Below are 21,582 nucleotides of genomic sequence, written 5' to 3'. Positions count from 1 at the left end.
GTTGGGAGGATGTGGAGAACAAGGAACTCTCCTGCACGCGGGCCCAACCACGATGGAGAGCATGTGGAGGTCCCTCAGACTACTGAAAATGGAGCTTCCTTAGAATCCAGCAATTCCACTCCTAGGGATCTACCCTAAGGACACATAAAACATGAATTCACAAAGGACACCTGCACCCCTCTGTTTACTGCAGCACTATTTAGGTAAGCTATGGAAACCCAAATGCCCAAAAGAGAGGACTGATCAAGAAGAGGTCAAATACACGATGGATTTTCCCTTGTAACTGTAGGTTTATCGTGTATTAATCAGCTGAAAACATTGGTTTACATTAAACCCATCACTGCTACTGTCTCCACCTTAGCTGTGACTGACTTGCTTCACACTATGAGGGGCTCAACCTAGTTTTCAGTTCTTTCAACTGATGTTTCCAGCATGTTTCTTGGACCTGGTGGGGGCGGGGGGGGGGGGGGGGGGAGAGACAGACAGGGAAGGGGGAGACACAGGAAGGAAGAGTGAACATTACTGAGTTACACCACTAAGGGGAGCAGTGGGCAAGAGGAGGGGCCCACTGCACCTTACTGTGGGTTGGCTCCCTGGGCTGGGTATTGAACTCAGGCCGTAGCAGCAACGGTACCACCGTAGCACTGAGCCTTAACCCGCCAGGCCACTGGGGAGGCCCGTCTCACTACCTGGCTTCTAAGGCTACTAGTACTTCTCTGAAGGAGCACGTCTGCTTTGGCAATGGTGCGGTGATGAGAACGCCTCCTAAACTCGGCATCTGCAGGTGTAGCCCATGTCCTGAGAGGGCAGTGAGGGGTAAACTATGCGGTCTAGGTACCTGCTCATTGGGAGCCTGCACTCAAGTGGGCCTCAAGTTTACAGTCAGGGTGGCCCGTCCCCGCTGACGATGCACTGCGGCTCCCATCTGGAGGCGCCGACTCACGCGTATAGCCAGGAACGGCCGTACAGTCTTCCTTCTGCGGCAGGGCCTGGAGACGAGAGTGGACACCTTGCAGAGGACCACACGGAAAGTCTTCTGCAGCTCCACGATGCCAAGATTGCGCAGTTAAGAAGCTACTGTGAGGTTCGCAGGGAGCTCTTTGAAGGCCTCCAGACGTGGGAAGAAAGCTGGAGGCTCTTCCTAGAGTTTGAGGTACCGCCTGGTCCATCTCGCCTTGGCCAAGAATTCCAAAGACATTCACTCAGGTCCATGCCATCCTGACGTAGCCGCAGCCAGAAGGGCCCTTCAGGGAATCCTCGTGCAAGTCCTCCCCATCTGTGAAGGAAAGATTGAAAGACACAATGTGATAGTTCTGTTTTTCCCCAAAACACTTTTTGGTTGGTTTGGTACCCCGCCCTCGCCTGGGCGGCCTCACATGGATGGCTGGTGGACCCCCCCCCCCCCCGGGAGACAGGTGAGAGGAGAGACAGGTGAGAGGAGAGAAAGTGGAGAGAGGAGAGACAGGGGAGAGGAGAGACAGGAGAGAGGAGAGACAGAGAGGAGGGAGGAGAGACAGGAGAGATAGGAAAGTGGAGAGATGAGAGAAGGGAGAGGAGAGACAGGAGAAGAGAGGAGAGATAGAGGAGAGAGGAGAGACTAGAGAGAGGGGAGCGGAGAGAAAGGAGAGGAGACAGGAGAGGCGAGGAGAGAGAAGAGAGATGGGAGAGGAGATGGATGGCGAGAGGAGCGCGGGCGAGACAGGAGAGGAGAAAGATGGCGACAGCGCGGACAGTAGAAGGGAGGAGAAAGCAGAGGCACATCAACTAGACAGGAGAGAGGGGGAGCAGAGATGTCTCTCCTCTCTTGTGCCAGTTGTCTCCGCGGAGGAGGAGAGAGGACCGACGTGAGAGATGTGAGGGAGACGGGAGTGAGGAGACAAGGATGAGAGAACAGGAGAGAAAATCTCTCTCCCTCCTGCCTCATCTCCTCTTAAGTTCTCTCCCTCTCTGTCTCATCTGTCTCAGGAGAAGAGGAGAGACGAAGGAGAGGAGAGAAAGGAGCAAGGAGAGACGGGAGAGAGGTGAGGGACAGAGGGGGGAGGGGAGGGGACTAGAGAAGGGAAGGGGAGGAGGAGACGCCAGGGAGGAGTTGACAGGGAAAGGAGCGCCCGGGGAGGAGAGCGAGGGCTAAAGAACAGAGCCGGGGCAGAGAAGCTCAGAGACACACTGAGGAGACGGCTTGTGGCTGGGAGGAGAGAGGAGCTGGGACCGCGGTGGGGACGCGGGAGTTTGAGGAGAGACGGCTGGAGAGGAAGGGACGCGAGCCAGAGCCGTGGCAGGCAGAGAAGTGAGAACCGGAGCGGAGAGGAGAGGACGGCAAATAACAGGAGGTGAGGAGGGGAGAGGAGGAGAGAGGAGCGGAGGGGAGGGGAGAGGAGGGGAGGGGAGAGGAGGGGAGGGGAGGGGAGGGGAGAGGAGGGAAGGGGAAGAGAGGGGAGAGGAGGGGAGGGGGGGAGGGGAGGTCGAGGCAGCACCAGCAAGGGGACGAGATGGCGCAGAGTGTTCCCGGGCAGCGGCGCAGGCAGTGGCCTCAGGCAGTGGCCTCTGGCGTAGAAACAGGCGCAGAGGAGAGAGCCGGACAGCCGGCTGAGACAGAGGTAGAGACAGCAAGGAGAGGGGAGGGTCTGGAAGGCGGCAGGGAGAAGGGGAAGGCAGGGTGGAGAGAAGGGCCGGCGGCAGAGAGGAAGGCGGGAAGGCGAGAGGTGGAGGGAGCGAGCGGAGACGGGCTCTGGGGCGCTGGAGCCACAGGCTGGGTGAGGACACTGAGGTGGAGGGAGACAGAAGGGGGGCGGGGCGGGAGGGGGCCCAGGAGGGAGCGTGGGGCTGAGGTGGAGGGAGGAGAGAGCCGGACAAAGCCCTGGAGCGAGCCAGTGAGAAACAGAATGAGGCGGCAGGGCAGAGAAGCCCGCGAGGGGAGGGAGGAGACCGTGGGGCTGGGGCGAGGCGGGGAGGAGCGGCCTGGGGAAGCTGGGGGAGAGACGACCCAGGCGGAGGCAGACGGGGAGCCGGAGAGCCGGGAGGAGAGCGGGGCGGTGGAGAACAGCAGGGGGTGGCGATCCCGCCCGGCCAGGAGGGGCACAGCCCGCGGCGTGGAGAAAGGGTGGGGAGAGACGGAGAGGCAAGCAGAGGCGGGAAGGGAGCGATCACACAGAAAGGGGACAGAGGCGACGAGACCCCGACCCAGGGGCCGGGGCTGGACGTCAGGAGGCGGGAGGCGCCGGCCGAGAGGGGCAGGCGCGGGCCGGAGACGGGGCAGGGGAGGGCAGGGCAGGGCGAGGGCGCAGAGCTCCACAGCACGGACGGCGAGGAGACAGACACTGCGGAGAGGGAGCGGGACGCGCGGGGCAGAGACCGCAGGGAGGAGCGCGGCGGAGGGACGGCGAGGAGCAGAGCAGCAGGAGCGGGCGGGGGAGCTGGAGCGGCAGCAAGGGGCCCATGGAGGGAGAAGGGGGAGCGAGGCGGCCAGGAGACCGCAGAGGCAGAGCGAGGAGAGGGGGAGAGAGAGGCCAGCGTGGTTTGGAGCTAGACCCGGGTAGAGAAAGAGGCGGCCGGGAGAGCACTGGAAGGAAGCGCCAAGCCAGGGAGTAGAAGCGGAGGGACGCGGGACTGGGAGCAGGAGAACAGGAGAGACAGGCCAGGGAGGGAGAGCGGCGGAGAGAGCGGCGAGAGAGGGCGGGACAGGGGCGATGGAAAGAGCCGGCAGTAGCGCTGGGCAGGTACAGTGTGTGGAGGGACATCAGACCCGAGGCGGGCAGAGGCCGTGGAGAAAGCGAGTGGGGGGCGCAGAGAGTAGGGAGAGCGCGGAGGGAAAGAGTCGGGAGAAGGTGGTGGGGAGAAGCAGGGGGCGCTGCAGAGAGCCGGTGAGAAAGCAGAGGAGCACAGACGGCACCGGGAGGCTGAGACGAGGAGCGGGAGACACGACTGGAGCGGGAGACAGGACAGGCGGCCAGAGAGGGGAGTGGAGACAGGCAGGGCCGGGGCCTGTGCGTGTGGAGGGAGGAGAGAGGAGCTGGAGAGCGCGGGGTGGCGCGGGAGTGGGGCGGAGAGGAGGGGAGAGAGGCCGGGAGAGAGTGGAGGGAGCCGGTCAAGAGGGGGCGGGAGAGATGGAGGAGAGAGTAAGGGGGGCGAGCAGGGACAGACAGCAGCGAGGGGCAGGGACCGAGCGGTGAGGGGCAGGGACAGACGGCAGCGAGGGGCAGGCAGGTGAGTGGCAGGGAGGAGGGGGAGAGACTGCAGACGCGGCTGCCCGGCTGAGGAGGGCAGCGCTGAAGAGAACAGGAGCGGCGCGAGGGCAGGTGAGGAGAACCACAGGGAGAGACCCGGCAAGGGCAGGGGGAGGGGGACAAGCGAGGAGGGGAGACAGCCTGGAGAGGAGAGGCTGTAACGGGAGAGAGGACAGCACAGAAGGAAAGGCCTGGAGAAGGGAGGAGCGGAGAGTCGTGGAGGACAGAGAGTGAGCAGAGACGGCGAGGGCTGAGCGGCAGCAGGGGGACGGGGAGGAAGACGCGTCAAGGGAGGAGGAGCAGGGACAGAGAGGGACAGTGGGGGAGAGACGGAGTCGGGAGCGGAGCGAGGACAGCGAGCAGGGCCACAGACCTGGAGAGGAGGAGGAGGAAGGGGAGGAGAGGGAGGGAGGGAGAGAGAGCAACAGGAGCCAGAGCAGGTAGGGAGAGAAGCCAGAGAGCGCGACAAGGAAGAGAAGGCAAGGGGAGGGGGGATGGAGGGAGGCAGCACAGACAGACACAGCGTGGAGATGGACAGAGAGGGGCGTGGAGATGGACAGAGCAAAGTGAGATAACAGAAGAGTAGGGAGAGTGCAAGGTGCAAGGACAGAGACAGCCAGGTGATGGAGGGAGAGCAGAGAGAGAGAGAGAAGAGACAGCGACAGATGGAAGAAGATAAGGAGGTGCAGGAGTGATGATGCGGGGAGAGAGGTGGGGAGAGACATGGGGATAGCAAGGAGTGTGCAGAGATGGAACGAGAGGTTGATGGCGCCAGGAGAGAGTGTGTTCCAAGGTAGAGACACAAAAGGAGAGATGGAGACAGGAGGAGACACGAAGAAGTACTGTTAGGGGGAAAAGGATGTCCCAAAGCTATTTCCATATAGGCTTTGTGGACTTCACCCCCACCCCAGGTCAAAGCCGAAGACACTGGGAACTTCAAATTCCATTACCACCAAAGGGAAGGTGGCTGGGACCTGAGATGAGACCCTGGAGAGGGAGAGAGGACAGGAGAGAGTTGGGGGCTGGAGAGAGAAAGGGAGAGAGTTGGGGGCTAGAGAGAGGGGGGAGGGAGGGCAGGGGGACAGCAAGGAGAGAGGGAGACAGACAGAGTGACAGCAGCAGGGCGAGTGTTAGCAAGAAGCAGCAAAAAACAAACCCACATGTCTTTGGACAATTTCTTTATTTCAAAGACCAGACACGGAGAATCGAGCGGCTCTTCTGCAGCCGGAACCTGCAAGGAATGACGTCAGGCCACTGTCCACGTGATTCCATCATCCACAGAAATCAGTGCAAAATGGATTCAAGAGTGGCAATGGAAGAGCCCACGCCACCTCACCAAGGGAAACACAGGCAGTATTTTTCTATTCATGGACCTCTCAGATATCTTTGGGAGGGTCAATGAGAAAGTGGACACAGTCTGTACAACGCGTGCAAGAACAAATACGTGATCACATCAAATCACCAACGTCCGCACGGCCTAGGAGCCTACGCCTGTTCAGACCCCAGGTCCAGCAAGGATTGATATCCACACCTGTCAGCACCAGCCACAGCTGGGGGGCACCGCCGAGAAGGGACACATGTCCTGTCCATGGGAATGGAAACGGATCCAGAAAATGGTAAGAAGAAAAAATTTAAGAAAAAATCCACGATCCACTTCTCCTAGTCCTGAGCAGATGCAAGACACCCACCCCCAAGGCCAAGGGCCCATGCGGACCTGCACAGGTGACCCAGACGCCAGCAGGGAAGTTCTGGCAGATCCAGAACAGCGGGGTGCACCCATAAAAGAAGCCAGGGCAACAGAGGCCAAGATAAAGCCCATCTCTAGGCCGTCCAAACAGTGATATGGAACTAGAGATCAATAACAGGAGGAAATTGAAGATTTCAAATATTTAGAAATTAAACACACTCCCAAACAGTCCTCAAGCTAGACGTCAAAAAGTACTTTGAGAAATACTCAAACAACCGCCTGCAACATAGTGTTGGAGTGTCAGAACCGCAGAGGGAAGTTAGAGCCACGTGTGCTAGACCAAGAATAGAAATTAACAACCTGGGGCCTCCCTGGTGGCACAAGGGGTTAAGACGCAACCTATAAAGTTATCTGCTGCCACTGCAGCATGAGTTCGATCCCCGGCCAAGGAGCAACCCACATGGCGCAGCAGACCTCTCCTGACTCGCCTGCTGCTCCCCTCAGCAGTGTATCTCAATCAGTCTGCCTGTTCTGTTCCCCGCTCTGTCACTGGTGAGTCCTCTCACCCCCCACACCTCTGGCCTATACCCCAGTTCTTGTATGCATAAATAAATAAATCTTTAAAAATAATTAACCGGGCTTTACAGTTCCAGGGGTGAGGAAAAGGAAGAACTGGGTCTAAGTTAGGACAGAAATGGTATAGGAGAAATCATGAAAAAAAGACTAAAGAAAATAGAAAAAGTGCATCAAGCTGAGCTTTAAGATAACAAAATTGTTACCATAGAGAAGTCCAACTTATGAATAAAAGATAAATTCAAAGGACCTTCAGGGCCTAATGTAAATAATTACACAGCAACAAACCAGGTGAGTTATGATAAATTCCTACGAGTATAAAACCTGCCAAGACTGAATGATGAAGAGACAGCCAGCCTGGAGAGGCCAGGAATGAGAACAGGCAGGCTCCAGACAAACCCTCCCAGCACGCGCACTGGCCCACACCAGGGCGCTGCTCCCGCAGGCCGGGCTGGGCGCTGACCCGGACAGCACAGCTGCACCAGGGCTGCACAGGGAGGAGGGCTGTACCACAGCACCAGCTCAGAGAGAAAAACGCCAAGTAAGTGACTAAGGTTACACCTGAAGCAACTTGTAAAAGAGGAGTAGGATTGCTCATTAATAGAAGAAAATAAAAATAAGTGTGATAAAAAGACCACCAAAAAAAAAAAACCACTACTAAGAGCTGGTGCTTCAAGCTCAACCACACTGATAAACCTTTGCCTAGGATAACCCAGGCTGACAAGTATATTTATCCCAGGAAAGCAAGGATGGTTTAATTGTGAAAATTGTCATTTAATACATGACAACAAAATACTAGTAAACACAAACAGAAATAAAAGAGAAGTTACCATATATGACACAGAAATGCAAATTATCATAAGAGAAATGCAAGAAACTGTACACCAATAAAATCAGTAATGTTGAAATGAAAAAATTTCTAGAAAGGTTACCAAGACTAAACCAGGAAGAAAGAAGAGTTTAGTAAGCCAGTCACGAGTCTGGAAGTCAAAATAGCAGTAAACGCTCTTTCCAAAAACCAAAGCCCAGGGCCAGACAGTTTACAAGAAAATTCAAACCTTTTTAAAAAATGAACTTATGTTGCTCAAATTGTTTTAAAATAAGTTGAGATGAAGGACTACTCCCTAACAGATCTTATGCCAATATTACCTAATACCCAAAGCAGATAAAAACAGCACAGAGAAATGGTAGTCCGGTACCCCAGGGAACGTTGATGTAAAAATCAACTCATCACAAGGATGGCACATCACAATCAAGTGTCATTACCCCAGGGATGCAAGAATGGCTTAATATACATAAATTGTTTTTGAATACATTGTATCAACTAAAATAAAGATAAAAATCGTGAGCAGAGAAAGTATTTTGATGAGATCCAGCAGCCAGTTAACAACAAAAACTCTCAACAAGATGGGAATAAAAGGACCCCACCTTCATATGCTAAAGGTCGTATGTTACAACCCAACAGTCAGTATGATACCGAAGGGGAAAGCTTTCCACTTTTCAGAATTAAGGTCAAGAACAGGACAAGGGGGCCTCCCCAGTGGCGCAGCGGTTGAGCGCTGGGTTGCGAAGCTGCCCGCGGCCTCTGCGGCGCCGGTTCGATCCCCGGCTGCTCCCCAGCCACCGGAGGAGGGTCCCACATGGCGCGCAGACCTCTCCTGCCGCCGACTGCTCCCCTCAGCAGTGTACTTCGGTCCTTTTGCCTGCTCTGCTCCCTGCTCTGGCTCTGGTGAATTCTCTCACCCTCCTGCGCTTCTGACTGTACCCAGTGCATGTATAAACAAAAACAAAACAAACAAACAAATAAAAATAAAAAAAATAAAACATGCCTCTATAAAAAAAAAAAAAATTAAGAACAGGACAAGGATGCCCTTTTCACCACCTGTTTAACTTGGTGTTAAAAGCTCAGCTGCAGCATCAGGCAGCAGGAGATGAAGGGTGGGAAGAGAAGGGGAACTATCATGATGCTCAGATGCTATTTTGTATCTCAAAAACCAGAGGACTCTACCAAAAAGCCATTCAAAGCTATAAATGAATAGAGCAGCGTGGCAGGCTATGAAATAAGAAGACAAAAATCTGTCACATTTTTATATGCAAACAACAGATGAGGGAAACTGAGCAAATAAATCCCATTTGCCGTCACTTCGAGAAGAATCAGACACCAGGAATTACTTCCCCGAGGAGGCCAGGGACTGGCCCAGTGAAAACACCAAGACGCGGGCAGACATTCCGGCTCGTGGAGGGGGTTCCTGAGATACAAGTGATGATTCAACTACAAGGTTTACATAAATTTAGTTCAGCACCCACCAAAATATCAGCAACACTCTTCAAAGAAATTGCCCAAATTAAAATTCATATGGAAACATAAAAGGCCTCAACTAGCAAAAGAAACACCAAAGGGAAAAAAGAAGAAGAGGCACCCAGTTACCCAACGTCACACTGCAAGCAGCAGCCCTGACACACAGCATGGCTCCGACTCAGAAGCAGCCACGAGCTTGAGCAGCAGCACTGAGCTGGGGTGTCGGGCGGCGGCGGCTCCCGGGCTGCCCCAGGACTCCAATCCCCAACTTAGAAATCGAGGGCCATTGGTGAACTGAACTCTAGGAAGTGGTCACTGGAAACACCGAGGACTGGCTTGTGCCCGCACTGTATGCTACTCCACTTACCACAACAATCACGGGTGCCACGTACTTGAAATCGGCCACCCAGCACGTCGGAGGCCTGTGTGAGCATCCAGTGTTCAGCTACAGAGAAGTGAGTTTAAGAAGGGAGAAACTGCCTGGGAAGCCACCTGATGACAGGCTCGTCCCTGGGCACTATTTTGATAAGATTTCCAGTCGTTTCTAATTATGTTTTCCTGCAAAACATCCCATATCCCCTTTTTCATCCATGGGGGACGCACTGTGCAGGCTCAAGTAAACTTCAATATTCACGAGACTCCATGTTCTTTTACTGGTATCACATTCGAATATGCTGATCAGGTACTTTGTCAGATTCCAACTTCTACCCATAAATCAAGAGATGGTGCATCTCAACGGTCTGAAAATTTAAAAAGAAACTGTTTTCAGGGAGAATGACTCAGGGAAGCAGAGGGTCCAGTGAGGCAGCGGGCCTGGCTGACCGTCCTCACACCTCAGCCCCACTACTTCCCGCTCCCTCTGTGCGTGGTGAGGCCTCTCTGCCTCCGGGCCAGGCGGAGAGCGCTTCCCCTGCACTGGCGCCATAGTACTCTCTGGAGAAGCCAAGTAGAGTCTGTCACTGTCTCCAGGAGTTGGCAGCTGGGGTAGTCTCCCATAAGTGCCCCAGGCCCCCAAGCCGCACTGTCACGGCCAATGGGGTGAAGTGGGAATTGCAGTCCAGAAGGGGAGGGAGGCCCCGGCAGCACAGACCGTGTCCAGGGTCTGGCCATGTCCCTCTCACGACGCAGTGCCCGTTATAGCCTCTCCCGGCCCCGCTGTGCTGGGGCCCGGAAAACCCCAGCCGCTCCCGTCTAGTCTCAGTCCAAGGACAGTATGAGGGAAGGAGGCCTAGCAGGGGTCTGGCTGAGGGATCTCCTGGTAAAGGGAGCTCAGGGATGGGACGTGCTCTAGTTTCAAAGCTACAAGGAATGAAGATGGTTCCTGAGGCAGGAAGTGACCAAGGAGAGAGAAAGGGAGCTTCTAGACTACCTACCAACCTGACAGCACTGCCTGTAACTTGATGTCATCCTCACTCAGTTTGTTTTTTAATCCAAGGAAAAATGAAATCTGATTTTTAAGATGCTTGATAATTAAATCTTGTCATCGGTGTGTTTCATAGAAATCATGAATTCTCAGGATAATGGAGGGGTGCTGGTAACACAGCCCCCTTGTGGTTCGAAAGGGGGGAAAACCACCACGTGTCTGAATGACAGCTTCTGGATGGAAAAGTTGTTTTTTTCCCAAACTCTGGGCTTGATGCACCCAAGGGAGACACTACCGGGAACACCCGCTGTCTGCAGGTTACACTTCCATTTTGAAGTTACAAAAGGAGCGTTTACCAAAAGGCAGCATGGTCGGTGTTTCAGACCCAGGCTGTTGGGGTTAGGTGCATCTTGTGATGGTTTCAGCATCAGCCCCACGCTCATCGCGCATTTCTCTACACTTCATTTCTAATCTTGCACAACACCCGCAAGTCTTGTGTCACGTTAACAGTTTCCCTTCACACACGTGTGTAGGGGTAAGTAGCCGCCCTGAAAATGAGCTAGTCATGGCCGCAGGAAGTTCCCCTGATTTCACGAGGATGCAGGGCCTTTATTTGTAACTGACACCGACCTATAGGGTGAGTTTCTACACATGAAAAGAAACCAATTTTGTTAACCCAAGTGTTTCAACACAATACTGCCAATCTGAGACCGAGTGGCAGTATTAGTTTAGTTTAGACAACCAAACTAAATGTAGGACTGAGTTATCTGAAAACCCGGCTGCCTTGATTTATCTCTGTAGCAGAGGTTAAAATGCAGTGTGTGCCTTTAACACAGGCTCATTCTGCGACTAATTTATTTTCTTTTGCAATATAACAGTCACATGAGTGTCCAGGTCACAGTTAGGAAAATTAAAATCTTAGCCATATTTCCAGTGTTCATAGCTGTGACATGTATAGACTTATTTCAAGGTTACTATGGCCAAGAAGTGGAAGTCTCAACCAAGCAGTCTAAGTATTTTTGAATAAGAACTAGAGTAAAGGGGCCTCCCTGGTGGCACCAAGAGGTTAAGCGTCGCCACTATGAAGCTATCGGCAGCCGCTGCAGCACGAGTCCAATCCCCGGCCAGGGAGGTGACCCACATGGCACAGGAGACTTGGCAGACCTCTCCTGTCTGGCCCACTGCTCCCCTCAGCAGGGTGTTTCAGTAGATCCACCTGTTCTACACCCCACTCTGGTGAATCATCCCCTGCCCGCTGGCCTACACCCTAGTTCTTGTATGCATAAGTAAATCTTAAAAAAAAAAAAAAACTGTCAGTAAATGCAAAATACTGGATATCAGGTGATACCCATAGGTCTGGCCTCAGGTGTCCCGCAAGAGCCCCCGCTCAGGAGGGCAAGCTCAGCTCTGGACCCCCAGCAGAGCAGCCTCCATTCATCTGGTGACAGAGCTGAGATTTTTATTTCAGACACTGGTGGGAACCCTGGGATTTCTCTCTGCCTTCCCATGTGTCTCCTTTCGGTGGGGGCAGGCTAAGACACACAGGTCTGAGTCTTGAACACGTGACCATGGCCAACTCCTCGGTCCTTCCTCTGAAGGGGTCACTGAGACGTGGCAGGTTTGGGGTTGAACGATTTCCCCAATGAGTTTGGCTGCAAACTTGTTTTCTGACAGTGGGCAGCGTTGTTTCCCTGGTAACACCTGCCTCCCGAGTGTCATCCAGGCCATCACCACCTCTCCCTGCAACCCTCAGGGGTCAGGGCCTAGAGAGGACTCCAAGCACACTGAATCCTTAGCCAGATGCTAAACATGTTGATCATCATGAGCATTGCTAAAAATGGGACTAGCAAACTGAGTGGCAAAAAATTTGCAAAGTGAGGAAGTTTTGGTGAAGCTTGACATTCCAGCGTATATAAAACAAGCCAACCTCCATAAATTTAGGATTAAATCATTTGTCCCCCCAGTGATATGGAACTAGAAATCAATAACAAGAGGGAAATCGAAAAATTCAAAACTATGTTAAACACACTCCTGAACAGCCATCAAATTAGAAATTAGAATGTCTTTTGAGAAATCTAAAATAACAATATGCCACAATTTATAGGATGTGTCAAAATCATTCTAAGAGGGAAATTTATAACCATCGATGCCTATGTTAAGAAAAAAAATACGGGCCTCCCTGGTGGCGCAGGGGGTTGGGCATCGCACTATGAAGCAATCCAAAGCCTGAAGCCTCTGTAGCATGAGTTCAATCCCCGGCCAGCCGGGGAGCAACCCCCATGGCGCAGCAGACCTCTCCTATCTCACCCGCTGCCCCCCTTGGCTGTATGTTTCGCTCAATCTGCCTGTTCTGTTCCCCACTCTTGTCTCTGATGGGTCCTCTCAGCCCCCGCATCTCTGGCCTGTACCCCAGCTCTTGTATGCATAAATTTTTTTTTAAAAAAAGAGGGGGGCCTCCCCGGTGGCGCAGCAGTTGAGCGCTGGGTTGCAAAGCTGCCCGCAGCCTCTGCAGCACCGGTTCGATCCCCGGCTGCTCCCCCGCCACCGGAGGAGGGTCCCACATGGCGCGCAGACCTCTCCTGACGCCCGCTGCTCCCCTCAGCAGTGTACTTCAGTCCCTCTGCCTGCTCTGCTCCCTGCTCTGGCTCTGGTGAATCCTCTCACCCTTCCACGCTTGTGACTGTACCAAGTGCTTACATAAATAAATAAATAAATCTTTTAAAAAAAGGTAAAAAAAGTATCTTGGGGCTTCCCTGGTGGTGTAGGGGCTTAATTCTCACCATATGACCTGGGTTCGATCCCCGGCCAGGGAGCTGACCCACATGGTGCAGTAGACTTGTCTCCCCGCTGCTCCCCTCAGCAGTGTATTTCACTTGATCTGCCTGCTCTACTCCCTACTCTGTCTCTGGTGAATCCTCTCACTCCCCACACCTCTGGCCTATACCCCAGTTCTATGCATAAATATTGTTTTTGAAAAAGAAAAAACACCTCAAACATCCTAACTTTACACTTCAAGAGTCTAGAAAAAGAACAGAGTGTAAGTTAGTAAAAGGACAGAAGGAAGTATTAGAGAAGTCATAAATAGCCATTTGGGGAAAGGACGTTGCAGTTACTTCTAGGGCGTTTGTGACTTTCAGATTTCTACATAGAATGACCATTTCCTCAGTTTTAGGAAATATTTTAATGTAGCACTCCAATTCTGATTCCAATATTAAGCATTTTAGACCAGGAAAATACCTAGTACAAGCCAGTGACACAGATGTTGGTGGATGTCACCGCGTCCTCACTGAGCCTGGCCCTGTCGTGTGGACACGCAGTGAGGGTGCAGCTGGGAGGAGCAAGAATTATGTCTTTAAAAAAAAAAATTACGTCTTAAAACAGTTGTTTTTTTCATTTTTTTCCTTGTTATGATTTACAAACGTCTCTTAGGAAGTCATACAACTCCAGAGACCCTTAGAGTGTTCAGGAGAAACTTTCCCTTCAATTCTGGAGGCAGAAAGGCTCTGACAGGAGGGGCCTGAAAGCGAGGAAGGAGGGGCCAGACCCACGTGTCCCTGTGTCTGTGTCCCTGAGAGGTGCTTCTGCCTGAAACCAAGCTTTTCCCCAACCTTCACACCACTGAACTCCACCTCAACTGATGAGCAGGAATGGAATCAGACAAACACATGAGCCAGACAAATAAGGATTTCCCATGATCGATCTATTGCAATGAAGTTATAATACAATTATATCAGGCAGGTTTGTACAACTCAATTCAAATTAGCTTAAAATTAAATATAAACATCAGGTAGAAAACTACAATCTGAAAATACTCATCCCAGGATTCATAGGAAAGCTTAACAGAATAACATTGATATATATGAAAAAAGACCAGGATTAGGCTCAATAAGCATATTTACCATATTTTAAAAATACCTTATAAGGCAGCTGCACTCAGTTCAAGAGTACTGAAAGGTCCCACAGGCCTCATGTTACCCTGCCCAATACTGCATAAACAGTTATTTCATAATTATGAAATCTAGGACTGCAGATCAATCTTCCCATCTCAAGCAAGTCATCCACATTTGATTTGTCCACTATTCAGTGCCCCCTCGTTTTCCAAGTCATGGACTGCAGCTGACAAAGTGGGCAACTTGTTCTGTGCATGTATACTCACACACGCTAGTTTGCACTTACAGATACAAACATGCACTCACACTCATCTAAGACACAACCACATGCTCACTCACAGTCACATGCACACACACAGGTCACACCAGTGTCTGTGACCTCACTCCCGCCCAGGAGGGCACGCATCACCAGAGAGTGTTTAGTACAGTCCCCTGGGCGCTTCACACACAAGCTCTTATTGCCTTTACACAACTTCCAAAACAACCAGACTCACCAGGACCCCGCTCAGACCGGGCACACGTGGACACACGACAAGACCGCTAGCTCAGGGCCCCCCTCCCTGGTCAGGGCATTGGAAGATGGGATCGTTTGGAGAAGAGATGGTGAGTGATGTAGGGGGCTTAGGAAAAGGGTGCAGGGAAGGGGGATGAAGGGCCCAGACACAGCTGTGAGGGTCTGGGGATACGAATACATGGGGTGCCAGGGCGCAAGGGCGCAGCTGACTTCCTGGAGCCACCATCTCCTTATCACCCCACTGGGGGCGAAACAAATAGAAACAGGTCTTCTTGTAGTTCTAGAAGTCAGAGGTCTGAGACCAGGCTGCAGCTGGGCTGAAGTATTAGATCAGATGGAACTACTGGACATTGTTACAGAGTTTTCTGTCTAAAAGCAGTTAAATGCGCTTTCTTCTCCAGTGTACAGGGAACATTTCAAGAACAGACCATACACTAAGACATAAAACAAATCTCAAATATATGAAAATAGAAATTCTATCACGTCTTCACAGACAATGCTGTAAAGCTAGAAATTAACCATGAAATGACTCCTAGAGCAAACCAAAATAGATGGAGTCTAAACAAAATGCTCTTGAACAACTCATCCGTCAATGAAGAAATCAAAGAAGGGATTTAAAAAGCATCTAAGACTCATGAAAACAAGAGGCAAGCTACCAACTCTGGGACACCTTAAAAGCAGTACTATGTGGAAAGCTCACCACAATACAAAAGAGCTTCTAGAAATAATAAACAGGTACAGAGGTGGTAGGATATAAAATCAATACACAAAAATCCTTTCTGGCATTTATATATGTGAGTAAAGCATCAGAAGAAAGGGAAATAAACACCACAGTTCCACTTACAGTCACACCAAAAAGAAGGCAATCCTTGGGAATAAACAACACAGGAGGTGAGGGGCCTGTATCGTCATGCGGTAAGACTCTATCAGAGGAACTAGAGACGACACACATCAGCGGAAAGAGCCCATGTGATGGATGGGAAGAATTAACATCACTAAACCAGCCGTATTAACCAAAGCAACCTACAGATTTAATGTAATACCTACTAAAATACCAATGACTTTGATTTTGTTAAAGATTTATTTATGCATACAAGAACTGGGGTACAGGTCAGAGGTGGGAGGTGAGGTGAGAGGATTCACCAGAGACAAAACAGGAAGATCTACCGAAATACACTGCTGAGGGGAGCAGCGTGTGAGACAGACAAGGTCTACTGCGCCATGTGGATAGCTCCCTGGCCAGGGATCGAACTCTTGCCATGCTGCAGTGGCTGCAGAGAGCTTCATAGTGCTGTGCCTTAAGCCCTTGCGCCACCAGGGAGGCCCAACTTTTTTTTAAAAGAACTAGAACAATTATCTAATTTATATGGAACCACAAAAGGCCTCAAATTGCCACAACAATCTTGAGAGACAAGAAAAATGGAGACCTCACACTTGCTGACTTCAGTCTCACACAGCAACCAAACAGTGTGGTATGGGAACAAACAGGCGCTCAGAACAAGGTAACAGAATTAAAAGCCCAGAGATAAAGTCCTGTACATATGGACAGCCAATTTTTGGTCAAGGAGTAACAGCATACAGTGGAGAAAATAGAGCCTCTTCAATAAATGGTAACTGGGGATCACGATGGTCACATGCAAACAAATAAAGCAAAACCCATATATAACACCATCCATGAAATATTCACTCAAAATGGCTTAAAGATTGGACCTAAGAAGCGAAACCATAAAGTACTTGAAGGGAAATACAGGGGGCCCACTACAGGACATTTACCCCAAAGATGGATGTCTGACAACCGTGGTGTCTGACAGAGGCAGCCCAGGTTATTCTATGTGAGGCTGCGGCAAACACTGTGAGGGCCCCAAGTCCATGCTGAGGACTGAGTACGGGGTCTGGAAGTGGGGAGGCCTCCATGGCCTCCGTCTATCTCTCAGCCCCGTTTATGGAGAATTTGTGGGTGACTCCAGGAAGCAGGGGCCCCAAAGTGGGAGAGGAAACTCACACTGGAAGAAACTCCACCCAGGAACTCCGTGTGTGCGTGCATGTGGGTGTTTTCCCTCCACCTGAGCAAATGGAAGAGCAGGCAGATCCTGGAGACCCTCACAGGTCCCGGGAGGCCTGCGGCTCTCACTGCGTGGATGGAAGACCCTGGAGCAGGAGCAGGAGCCTCCACCGGGCCTGGGAACAGGCCAAGAGTGGGAGGGAGAGGACCCCCTGCTACAGCGAGAAAGGCCAACCCAAGCCATCGCCCGCCCAAATCATTCCCTGAAGCACAACCCCCAACCCTCATGTTCTGGTCTGGCTCCCCCGACAGGGACCCTCCCCAGGCCCCAGCTCCCTCGTCCCCACCTACCTGGGCTGCGGCTGCTGTCCCGGCACAGCCCTCCCTCTGTCCTCTGCTCCCAAGGGTGCCGGGGTCAGGCTGGAGACGGGAGCCCGGCTGCGCAGAGAAGGGCGCTTGACTCTCGCTGGGGTTTCTACGTTCGCAACCCAAGAGAGGGCAGAACATGAGAGAAGGCGAGAACATGATCTCCCCAGCCCGGTTTCCTGCGCCCCGCACAACACTCAGGGAGCGCGTCCGGCGTGAGGACATGGAACTGAAAACGTGAGCGGCGATTAGACCTGGCGTCAGAAACCGGATTTACGAATCTCCCGCGAAAGCAGAGGAAGGCCAAGCTCACCAAGAGTTTTCCCCTTTACACCAGCAAGCCCTTAGATTGTTCCTGGAGACAGTGTCATTTGTCAGGAACCAAAGTGCCGAGTTACTTTACAGAATGCTGAGTCCTCGAAGGTGCCCCTGGTGCGGGGCTTGTTTCCTTCTCTGGAAAGCACAAAACGTCACCAAGTATCTGCGCGTGACTGGGCAACACACCGGGGCCTCCCAGGAGGGAGAGGGAGGACTGACTGGGAACTCTCCCGAGCAGAAGCCAGGGTCTCCAGGGCCACGGGGAGAACCTTCATCTTCCAAAGAAAGCACAAAATGGCAGACGGGGCGTCCCCGGGTCAGAGGTGACTGCGGGTGCGCCTCAGTCCTGCTGCCCGTCCAGTCCTGCTGCCCATCCTGTTACAGACAATGGGCTGCACGGGCTCCAGGGCGGGCGGGGCAGGGCCAGGTAACAGGAGTTGTGGCTGTGGTAATGGGACCATTGACATCAGCTGCCGGGGACACCATGGCCTCGGGCTATGCTGAGTTTGTGCATAAAAACAAACTTCTCCGTGCTTCTCACCCTGAGCCAAGGGCAGGCAGCAGCAGCCTCCTGGGCCTGTCAGGCCAGAGAACAGCCAGGCCCTGCGGCAATGACCTGTGAAGTCAACAGAAAATCCTCCCTGAGGCCCTCGGGCTGGGGGTTTGGGGCTCGGGGCTGGGGCTCAGGGCTGGGGGCCCGGGCTGGGGGCTCGGGTTCTGGACTTCGAGGTCCGGCCTTCGTCCCTCTGAGAAAAGTTCATGCTGTTCTCAGTCCTCGTCTACACGGCCCTGCCCGGACTCCGCAGCCAGACAGGACCCAGGTATCCCCCATTCTCTCCCTTCACTGATTAGCAGGACATGACCCCACCCCACATGGGAACCTTGGGGGGTCAACACACCCCACGGGGGTCTCTCACCAGGGGAACATTTTCAGCATTTGCTGCTCATAAATTCAGGGGTGAGTCTCCCTGCCGGAGGGGCCTGGGTGGGGGGTGATGGAAGCGGAGAATGGACAGAAGCTGGGGGACAGAGCGAGGACTGGTCTAAAGTTTCTGTGGTAAATAAATAAATAAAAATAATAAGTTTCTGTGGTGTGGCTGGCGTTAGACGGAGAAAAGCCGCTGGAGTCTGCTAAGCAGGGCCACAGAGGCAGAGAAGTAAATGTGTGGGAGCTGGAAGCCCCTTTCAGTCGGGGTGGGGGCGGGGGAGGGCCGGGCGGGCGACACTCACCTCAGGGCGGCGTCTCGCGCTTCCTCCCGCGCAGCTCTGCGCAGGCGCCGTTAATAGGGACGCCGCGGGCGCGCCCCGGGGCAGCAGCGCGGCGCCCGCACCTGCTGCCGCTTGGCCGGTGGAGGGGAAAGATCTGCAAACGCCGCGGAAGGACACCTTGACTGGCCTTCCTCACGGGGGATTCTGTAACTGAGCTCCCCTGTGAGACAGAGTGTGACTTGCTCTCCTCCACAGACTCTAGAGGTGGGGGTGTGGGCGCTACAAACTCGTTCAGCTGCGCCCCTCCCTACCCAGGGCCCACCACTGCTCTCAGCAATCACCCCGGCTCCCGCCTCCCCCACCTTGGCTTAAAGGCTTCTAGAGCCCCAGTCCCAGCGTTGGGGCTCCGTCCAGGTCGTCAGCGTGACCCCGAGGGCAGCCCTGTCCAAGGCCCCCCAGTTCGCGCGGAACCCCCCTCCCCCGCCGTCGCCTTGGTGGGGGGGTCCCCGTGTTTGCTGGGTCTCCAGCTTTAACGTGAATAAGGGTAGAGTCGTTGCTGCCCCCTGGACCCCTGAAGACGCTGTGATCCTGCAGGTTTAGGGGGGCCAGGAATCAGCCTCTTGTGTGAGTTCCCTGTGAGGCCGATGTGGCCCCCAGACCGTGTTCAGCGGCACCACAGTGGAGAAAGCACACAGGAACACCTTCCACCCCCTCTCATGGCAGCACAACTGCTGTCTGCCCCCAGCGTCCCCAAGGGTCACAGGTTTTGCTGGCCCTTCCCGTGTCCACAGACTGGGGGTCATGTCTCCAGGCGGACCCAGGAGTCTGCGCTCACTGACCTGGGTTCACTGAGCTTCTATTATGTGCCCGCAAATGGCACATAGATGATGGGGGCGGGGTCAACCCCTGGGAGGGGGCACGGGCTGTCAGGAAGGAATCACGGATGGAGGATCTAGAAAGGCAGGTACACCCGGTGTCGAGTTTTCATAGCCTGTGTACAATTACTTTCTTTTGTAAAGGGTAGGTAAGTGTTGGGCCTCCCCGGTGACGCAGCGGTTGAGCACTGGATTGCGAAGTTGCCCGCAGCCTCTGCAGTGCCGGTTCAATCCCCGGCTGCTCCCTGGCCACCAGAGGAGGGTCCCACATGGCGCGCAGACCTCTCCTGCCGCCCGCTGCTCCCCTCAACAGTGTACCTCGGTCCTTCTGCCTGCTCTGCTCCCCGCTCTGGCTTTAGTGAATTCTCTCACCCTCCCGCGCTTCTGACTGTACCCAGTGCTTGTATAAATAAATAAATCTTTAAAAAAAGGGTAGGTAAGTGTTCAAGTTTATAAGCCAACAGTTTCCCTAACTGACATATTTGTTACATTACCATTAGTAATATAATTTCAATTTCCCTACATTCTGCTAAAATTATTACCAGGTTTTTTGGTGTGGCTTATGTTTTTGAACGCTTCTTGAAGGATGAAGTGGCATATTACTGTTTTTCCCAGGTATCTGGGAAAAATGAAGAAAATGTGAGCTCTATAGGTATATTATTCGGCCTTTAAGAAAATGGACGCCCTTCCAGTTGGGAAGAGGCAGCACCTGAAATCCTGTTCAGTGGAACAGGCCAACACCGAGATGCAAACACCGTATCATTACCCGTCAGCCCCACAGGGTGAACTGCATGATAGTGGAGCAGAAATGCCTCCCCAGGTGCTGGCTGTGAGACAGGAGGTGGGGTCAGGCAGAGGAAAGATGAGTGACTCGGGGTGACTCAGGTGTGGGGACCCAAAGTGCAGTAAGGGGACTTCAGCTAACTACAGCAGACATTACACCTGAGTGTAGCCCTTAGTGTTCCCCCCACAAAGCAAATAAACCGGCTCTATGTGAGGAGGTGGCTGTGTTCGTCAGCTTGTAGTAAACATTCACAAAGTAAAGTTTTATTTTTGGTAACTTTAGTTTCCAAAGTGGAAACCGTGCCTGCATAGAAAAGAGAGAGCTGGGTGGAAGGCTCTTGACGCAGGATTTAATAAAAAAGATGGAAATTAACACACCCAGCTACAGAGTCCTTTGCTCCCATTTATCTGCTTTTTCTGTTTTGGGGTTGTGAACACTAGCCTTGTAGAGGGGAGCACTCCCAAACTAATCCCCCTGATCTGGCCAGTGAAGGGAGAAGCCCTGATGGGATCAGACCTGGCCTCTGCCCCAGACGGGGAACTGGGTGGGGTGGAGGAGCTGATTTAGGGCTTCTGTCCCCCAACCCCCACCCCCAGCCTCTGGGTGCCTCCAATGCTCTTTCCCGCTGATGCCCACAAAAACTGCTCCTGGTGTTCACACATTGTCTTAATCTGTTTGGTGACATCTGTTCTCTTAATGCAAACAATTTAACATAAAGACAATCAGATTTTATGTGGTCTCCTGGCCCATCAAAACTCCTACAACAGAGAAAGGGAACCAGACCAAATGAACCCCAAGTCCCCCACACACAACCTCTTCCCTGCACAGACCCCACAATTCTGAGTCCAGTCATCTAACCATTTACTCCAGACAGAAGTGTCAGCTGAGAAACTAGGAAAACTATTGGGTTGTCGAAAAACTTTTTTTTCTGTTTTTCAAGAGTCATTTATTTATATAAAGGACAAAGATCAATCCATGACATATTGCCCATTTAGTTCAATAACCTTTTGCCATCTTTCAGTGAGCTTCATCATTCCTTGTTCATAGAAGGACTTGTCTTTATCGGCAAAAAACTGAACAAGGTGCTGATTTACAGCCTCATCAGAACTGAACGTTACACCGCGCAAGGAGTTCTGAAGGGAGCGAAACAAGTGGAAGTCTGACGGAGCAAGGTCAGGCGAGTATGGAGGATGTGGCAACACATCCCACCCAAGCTCCAGTAACTTCTGACAGGTGATCAAACTCGTGTGTGGTCCCGTGTTGCCATGATGGAACACGACTCCTTTATGATTAACTAGCTCTGGGCGTTTCTGGATAATGGATTCATTCAAACTGTCCAACTGCCGACAGTACACATTTGAATTGATTGTTTGGTCCCTTGGGAGGAGCTCAAAAAACACAACACCTTTAGAATCCCACCACACTGAGAGCATGAGCTTCCTCTGATGAACATCTGCTTTCGATGTCGTTTGTGGGGAA

The 21,582-nt window shown here is 52.6% G+C and overlaps 1 long non-coding RNA gene across 1 annotated transcript; it reads right to left on the bottom strand.

Moving 5' to 3' along the window:
• Positions 1–478: 478 nt before the first annotated feature.
• LOC119249487 (uncharacterized) lies at positions 479–18,495 on the bottom strand. Its single transcript, XR_008552553.1, has 3 exons — positions 18,466–18,495; positions 16,903–17,026; positions 479–1,276 (listed from the first exon to the last, which is right to left on the bottom strand). It is a non-coding gene; the product is annotated as an uncharacterized LOC119249487 (long non-coding RNA).
• Between the last annotated feature and the right edge of the window lie 3,087 nt (positions 18,496–21,582).

Source organism: Talpa occidentalis, unplaced genomic scaffold, assembly GCF_014898055.3.
Source record: "Talpa occidentalis isolate TD23 unplaced genomic scaffold, MPIMG_talOcc4v2.1 talOcc4.17, whole genome shotgun sequence".
NCBI lineage: Eukaryota > Metazoa > Chordata > Mammalia > Eulipotyphla > Talpidae > Talpa > Talpa occidentalis.
Note: the sequence above shows the minus strand (reverse complement) of the source record. Positions and strands in the feature narration are given on the sequence as shown.